Below are 8,590 nucleotides of genomic sequence, written 5' to 3'. Positions count from 1 at the left end.
AGATGGTGTAGAAATTCAAAGAACCTGCATTGAAAAAGGTTGGACCTGTGGAAACAGGAGGAAGTGGATCTCAATGTATTTAAAACAAAAGAGATGCTGATCGACTTTCGCAAAAAGTCCAACTTCCATTCCTGCTATTATCACATCAAGAATTTTGCCATGAACCTGAAGATTGGATTTGAAATGAATAAATATTATGAAGAAAATTACATTATTAATCTGTGTACGCTTCGTTCTTTGGTTGTTTCATTTTAAAACCAAATCAAAATAACAAATAAATGGTGTGGTTATTTATTTTTTTTTTTTACAGTTTTAAAACTACAGAAAAATCAAAAACCAAATAAACAGCGTTTTTCTTAAAAATTTTTTGTTAAATCTTGTTCTGTTTTTGTGATATATGGATATTTGCAGGGAAATTAGACTGCACCTGGTCTCCCTCCGCAGGGGCCTCATGTACAAAAGGTACGTACGCCCAAAAACGTGCGTACGTCAAAATCCACAACAAGTCCTGAGGTGGCATACATACATCCCTTGAAGATCTCATTTCAATATGATTTACATCTGTAAATGTGAGGAAGGGGACACATGTGCACTTACATCCGCGTTGATTCAGATGTTTAAAGGATAGGTGCGTGGATCTCGTCCTACGTACAGATTTTTACGTGCGTACGCCTGTCTCTGGATTGAGACATACGCTTTTTTCCACACCATTTTATACGCAAGGCTTTGTACATAAAGCCCCTGGTCCAGGACCACCATGGATGGTAACACACATATGTCCACACCCCATTTACATATGCAAATCATATTTAAATTAGATCAACACCGGAGATTCTCCTCAGCTTGACAAGAAAAGGCTGCACTCTCACCACCAGTAACACAGGAAAGAAGATATTTTTTACATACATAATTATTACAATGACCCCGTCACACAAACACACGAGCACCGCAACGGTCGGTCGGTCGCGATGATCAGTCCGTTGCAGTGTGTGTGTGGCTGCTAATGATGGCTGGGCTGAAAGTGTTAGTGTTCAGACTGTTCCTCAGAGGTCAGCTGATCACCTGTGAGATGCCAGGGCACAGCTCTGACAGGTAGTGACCAACATGGACTCAGATTAGACATGAAAAAAAAAAAAATAATTGTAACTCACAAACAATGTGTAAATGATACTGCTGCACTAATGTCCTGAACAGACACTCCCCTGAACAAAGCCCAGGATGTGGCAAGACCCCGAGTTGTGTGTGCACGCAGACCCATAGTCGGCTGCAGACCCTGACACGAGTAGGCCAAATGCGGGTATTGACCCAGGAGACGAACAGCTGATCTCTCCTCCTGAGGCACCTCATCATATCCATATAAGTGCGAATCGTACAAACTGGACATGACACATTTGGCTGCTGCTCACCCTGTGAGGCAGAAAAGGCCATAAGGTCAATAGGAGAACGCAAGCCCACAACCTTTGCAACAAAGGCCGGGTTGGGTCTCAGAATGAACCTTGCATCACCTGAGAAAAGCTCGCACGACGAATGAACCGAGAGTGCACGGATGTCACTGACCCTCTTGGCTGAAGCCAGAGCCAGTAACAAGACAGCCTTAAGAGAGGCAAACTTCAGGCCCACCTCCTCCAGTGGTTTGAAAGGAGGATGTTTAAGTCCCTCCAAGACCACCGCCGGATCCCACGGTGGCACCAGTGGTCTGGACACGAGGAGGAGCCTACGTGCTCCCTACATAAACCGGCAGATCAGCGGGCGCTGACTGGCCGACTTATCCCCAAAGCCAACGTGATAGGTGGCGATCACCGCCAACTACACTTTCACAATGGAAAAGGCTTTGTTATTGTCAATCAAGTCCTGCAGAAATGACAAAATCACTCCCACCGGGCACTGAAAAGGGATGTGGTTCCTCTGAAGGCACCACCCCTCAAAGGTGGCTGAAACATTTGTCGTGTCACTTGGGCATTGAGAATGGAGATGAACTGACACCGGTGCCATCCATCATTCACCCAGTTTTACTTTCCCATGGTTATGCACAGCCATACCTGCTGCTATATTCACATGTTTGCCCTTCACTGTGTAGATGTTGCAATTACTGAGAACAGGCGTGGCCACTGTACCACAGCCAGCAACAGCTTCCCATCTCCTGGAAAGAGAACACATTATTGTGAAAGTAACACATCTGCATCACAAAAAGAACAGCTTGGAGGCTAAAGAAAAAGGTTGCTTCAAAATTTTCTGCAATAATATGTCGTGTAAAAATAGATATGCTTTCTTAAGTCAGTGTAGCCAGAAACATGCATGTAAGATATTGTGAGAAGTAATTCTTATACGTGTTTACGTACTGTATGCTCTCCTTACTGCGTCACACGGTGATGGAAGCAATGGCTTCTCTCACCGAGGGATCGGGATGCATGGGGCTCGCCTCTGTCTATGTGGGTGTGAAATCTCCACTAAGGACAGGCACAAAATCTGCCCCAACTGCCTGGGTCTAGAACATGGCAGATTTTGTGACGCAGTAAGGAAAGCATGCGTAAAGACGTATAAGAATTACTTCTCACAATATCTTACATGCATGTTTCTGGCTACACTGACTTAAGGAAGCATATCTATTTTGAAGCAACCTTTTTCTTTAGCCTCCAAGCTGTTCTTTTTGTGATGCAGATGTGTTACTTTCACAATAATGTGTTCTCTTTCCTGGAGATGGGAAGCTGTTGCTGGCTGTGGTACAGTGGCCACGCCTGTTCTCAGTAATTGCAACATCCACACAGTGAAGGGCAAACATGTGAATATAGCAGCAGGTATGGCTGTGCATAACCATGGGAAAGTAAAGCTGGGTGAATGATGGATGTCACGGGTGTCAGTTCATCTTCATTCTCAATGCCCGAGTGACACCACAAATGTTTCAGCTACATTTTTTTTATCTGCCAAAGAGGGTAGGTTTAGAGAAAGGGTTGGGTTTTCAATGCACAGCCAAAGATAAATGACACAGACACACATCCACAAGGACAAACGCAGCAAATTTAAGTCCTGTTCTGGCTGTCAGGTGGCACAATTGCTCTGGCCATGTAAATCAGTGCTCAGAGTTGGCATGAAATGTGGCAGAGTTTGACAAATGTTCAGAGTCAAATAGGTTGTAATTTCTACATCAGGTATTGCCCTTCTCATTTAGCCGCTTTGAGGGGTGTTGCTATTTCGCTGCATGTCTGCACACCAGCTTGTGCTATTATGGTATATAAATCTAGCATCATTCTTCTAAAACCAGTTCCTGTTTTCATCCGGTGACAGAGCATCCATGGGCTCTCCTGTCTGTCTGATATCGACTCATCCTGCACACTTGCAGCCACAGAGATTTAATATCTCAATGGTGCTGAGCTCCTATTGCTACTAATGGATTTTGTATAATGTGGCACTTAAAATGCATGAGCAGCCCCTGATTTATCAGTGATTTGTCTCCACTGAAGCAAACCTTCCTCAATGCAGCCCTTTGTTTTAACCCTGGTGGGGATTTCATATTGTTACCTGATTGCTAATTTGGATGTTTTCAACACCTTTCATTGATTTTTTTTTTTTTTTTAGATTCTGAGGTGATTACAGAGCAGAGGGGATTGTAAATGCTTCACATAACAGATGTGGTTTGAGCTGCAGAGGCAGAATGACAGGCAATGTTTTCATGAAGTCATTTTGGGGACAAAGTATGAATCATTCAGTCAACATAGTTTTTTTGAAAAATGCATTTCTCCTCACAAAGCTGTTCAGACTCTTCCACGTGCTGTCTTTATATTAAAAACCAGCATAGTTTAAAAACTTCTGTGTAAATGCAATTTTTTTACCCTTAAGCATCTGAAATGTTTTAGATATATTTGACTAAATTTAACAAACACTAAATATGAATGAGATGTATGTTTTGGTATGGCTTTAAATATGTTACAGACATACTTTGATATTTTATTTTGCTTATTACAGCAGAAACACACTTTCACAGCTCACGAAACAGCATGCTTGCCTTTGCGTAGCTACTTTACTTTCATGTCACACTAACTTTCCCTTTACCTCAGAAAAACAAAAAACATCACATCATTTTTTTTTTTAAATCTAGCGTTGATCGTTTTTGAAAATGTTGATCATTTTTAGTCTGAGAGCATTTTCACCCAGCTTTTAGTAAATAATAAAAAATTGTGAATTCGTTCATTCAGTTTTTTCTGACTCGCTTGTTCATTTTCAGGTCTGCTGGTGCCAATGGCAGAGCACCCTGGTCAGGGCGCCAGTCCATTGTAAGACAAACATAAGTGGACAGACAACCACTCACTATGGATGTATCCATACAACTTTTCCACTTCCAATACGATACCGATATTGCAGCCTTGAGTATTGACAGTCACCGACATCGATTAGATACTATAACAGCACGAATCATACGTACTTTTATGACTTATTTTGTAGTGTGGAATGTTAGAAAAGGCTTGATCAAGTGATGTTACTCAAACAGAGACCAATAGTGAGCAACAGTAGGTATGAGAAAAACTGACCCATTTATTATTAACCAATTGGTTACATGAATTTTAAAATTCAACATAATATTTATGGTATTCTACAATTGAATAAATATAATATGATATATATCGGAGATTTTAGATGTGTTTTCTGGGTGATATCGGACCGATATGAATATCGGATGGCTGCCACCTCTGAACCTGGTTCCGTTGGAGATTTCTTCCTATAAAAAAAAAGGGACTTTTTTCTTCCCACTGTCGCTAAATGCTTGTTCATGTGGATCTTGTTGGGTTCTTTCTTTCTTACTATGGACTCTATTTTTTGTTAAGCGCTTTGAGATGACTTTGTTGTAATTTGCGCTATAGATAAAGTTGAATTGAATTGAAATCGGGACACCCCTACCACTCACACTCTTTAAAGGGACTCTAATCCACCTGATGTTATGGTTTTTGGATAGTGTGAGAAAACCCACACAAGCAGGGGGAAACACCACACAGAATTTTTTTTTTTTAACAATTTTGACTTAATTGTGGCCGTCCTGTGTTCGTTTACCTTGATTTCTGTTTAGTTTTCATTGAGTGAAAATTTTAAAGTGATACAATCTTTGATGAAATTGCAAATATATGTGTTCTTGTGTGCATGGGGCCGTAGACGGAACCACTGTGTCCAAACCACCAATTCTCAGCTTGAATGACAGTCGGACCGCAGACTAGCTCAGGTCCAACTGCACAAAGTGAACACCAAGTGGAGTCCACTTTGAACATTAAACATTAAGTGTTCCAATCCATCCCTGACCAACCACTGTCACGAACCACGTTGGTGATATGTGTGATTTGCATTACAAAGACAAGAGGCATTATTAGTGTCAGAGCCTGACAAGATTACTGCCTTGCTTGTACATTTTTAGCAGGTTTAACAACCTCTCACATTCGCCCCCCCAGGGTTGTAATATTGCCAGGATTTTTATGAGTCTTCCAAACACACCCCTCATCACTGTCATAAATGTGTGAGCAGAAACCAAAGGTGTCTAAAGGGTTTTAATTACTTGAAATTTATGAATTTTATTATTTCATTAACTGTTCATGTGCTATAAATTTTCCATAAAACTCTTTGGGTGATTAATGAATGCCAACACATCTATTCATCAAATTTTCTTTTGTGTCGATGGATTAAGGATTTAAACAGGCTGCTGGAAATCACCACGGGAAACCTTCTCGGTGACATTTTCTGCTGAAGATTGAACATTTTTGCTGAATTGTCATAGGAAAGTGGTTCATGGGGCAGGACAGATGGGAGTCTGTAGATATAAGGTGCTAGAGTTTCCAATCTGGAGTTTGTTCATAAATAATTTACATTTGAATGAAGCAGAGAATAAGGAAATGAAAGAGTTTGTGAAATGCTTTCCTGTTTTCTGTACTCGCATGTAAAATATGTTCCATTTCAGCTGTAAACCTATGCAAATCTACGAATTAGGGAAACAGATAAGCAGATTAGGGCCAAATCTGATGAAGAAAATAATTTTGAGCAAATCAAAATGTAAATTGAAACGTTGAGAATAAAGTCGAAATTTTGAAAATAAACTAAAAATACAATATCGTAATAAAAGTCAAAGTACTGAAGTCAAATCTACAAAAACAGACTAGGGCCAATTCACCATATACAACAACAGTCTTAATCCAAACTGGCCCTAATCTGTTCTCGTAGTTCCTCAATAGCCACAGACGGCACTGAATGCTCCACCTCTTCCAAACTTGGCTGTTTTTAACTTCTGAACAGATTCATCTTAAAGAGATTACAACGCTGTGTTTATGATCTAAAAGCGAAGAATCTCTTTGTTGTTAAACACTGCATATTGTAGATGGCCACGATCTACTGCTTGTTGACTTATGGTGAATTGGCCTACGTCAGTTTCCGTAGTTTTTGACTTCATCATCAAACCTTCAGCTTGTATCACGATTTTTGTATTTTTACTTTATTCTCAACATTTTGACTTTCTTCTTGATTTGCCCAAAATCATTTTCTCCATCAAAATTGGCCTTAATCCACTTCCGTCCAAACCCAATGCAGCAGTGACAGTATGTGCTGAGCTTTCACTTCAAACACCGACAGAAAGAATACACGTGTACCACATCGACAAACATGCACATAATACTTTCAGTGTGTTTGTGTAAACTTGTTTGATTAATACATGTTTAAACTCAACTATTCATGGATAATATGGCTCGCTATTGAAGAGTAGACAGTTTGACATTAATTCACACCCTGAATGACAAGGTATTAATAACTCGTTCAGTGATCTAAGTCAAGACACTATATAACTCATTCTTAAATGGCACCTTGGCAAATGTTAATGTAATATATATATATATATATATATATATATATATATATAGTATAGGGGACGGGACTTGGATAAGCAAACTGCTTCTCTCGTCTCCTTTTTCGGCATGGACAAAACAAAAAAAAAAGGAATAACAAAACTTCTGTGAATGCAACCATGTCGAAGATAAACTGAATAAATAAAATAAATAAATATTAATAATACATAATATTATCATAATTAAAACACCTCGTCCCCCTTCAGATTTCTGACTAAAATGCAACTTTAGTTTTAATCAAAATGTAGTCATCAGTACCATTTCAGTTATGTCGTAGTTTTACTCAACTAAACAACATTAATATGTTAGCTGACTAAATCAGTTATGATATAGTCGACTAAAATATTAAGTACAAAAGTTTATGCATCATTTAAAGATTCAATTACCATTGATTAACCTGATATGGGATGGTATTAATGTTTGTAAATACAACACAGACAGATTTGAGGTGATCAATGCACAAGACCACATGAGTTCTAATAGGTTCTCTTTTATTTATGTATTTTAGCCTCATTATTTATAAAATATTTGACAAAATCAACAGTGATAGACACGCAGCATTAATATGAAGGACAGTTGAATGTATATATCTCAGTGAAGCTGCTCCACGGTGAGGTGACATCACCTCTCTGTTCTCTACAACACCAGCCTTTTGTCTGCTTCTTTTTCTGAATTCATTATGAATCCCACTCATGCCGCAGAGACACCACTCATCTAATTATGTGTGCAGAAGCTCAGTTCATCATTCATTCTGCTTAGTGGTCATTACTTCTGCATAAGTGTGATGCTGCTCACTGTGGGAGCTCATATAGGCGTCTATATGTGGAGAAGACACATCACACGTGCACGTAGAAGCTCCAGCTGTAGTGAATAGGTCAATGCAAACACAAAGAAACTGAGATGAGATGTTGTCCTGACAATGCAGCTGGAATTTTGCTCAGCAGGGAACAATGTCACCTGTCCACCTGGGAGCCATGAGCAAGGCCATTGGGGTTCCCACAGGAGTGTGTGTGTGTGTGTGTGTGTGTGTGTGTGTGTGTGTGTGTGTGTGTGTGTGTGTGTGTAACCTCTGCAGAGAGCCTATTACACATGTTACACATCTCAGCACTGCAGTGGCCAGCAGCAGCAGCAGCAGCAGCACATGACTATATATCATTAGCAGAGGGAACAATGGGAAGATGCACACCACTGTCTGGGTACTGCAGTGTTATCTGCACATGTCACACTCCCAGTCTCATAGTGTAGGAGGAGCACTATACACAATGCTTTGTTCTGCTTGTTTATGAAGCAAATACATTGAGGAGATCAGTGAGTGCACAAAGCAAACTAATGTAGCAACACTGCCCTCCTCAGGTGGATTGTAGCTGAAAGTGATAGCACATACCAGTGGTTCTCAAACTTTTTTTTGGCTCAAGTACCCTCAAGTAACCAAAACTGATTCTTGTATTTTTAGCTCATGTTCTAATCAAAATATTGATAGAAAATATCATTTTGTGTCTTTTGTTTTTTGTCTGTTCTTTTTATTTTTCAGTATATTTTTCTCTTATTTTGTTTGTTGTTGGTATTATTGAAATTATTTTGGTGTCATTTTGTATGTTTCTCTTTTATTTTTGTGTATTGTGTCTTGATTGTGTGTGTTTTTCTCTCATTAAGTGTGTCTTTGTTGTCGTTTTGTGTGTTGCTGGTAATAGTATTTTTCTCTCTCTCTCTCTCTCTGTGTGTGT

The sequence above is a fragment of the Gouania willdenowi genome, chromosome 16, assembly GCF_900634775.1.
Source record: "Gouania willdenowi chromosome 16, fGouWil2.1, whole genome shotgun sequence".
NCBI lineage: Eukaryota > Metazoa > Chordata > Actinopteri > Blenniiformes > Gobiesocidae > Gouania > Gouania willdenowi.
The sequence above is the reverse complement of the archived record's forward strand: the minus strand, read 5'-3'. Positions refer to the sequence as shown.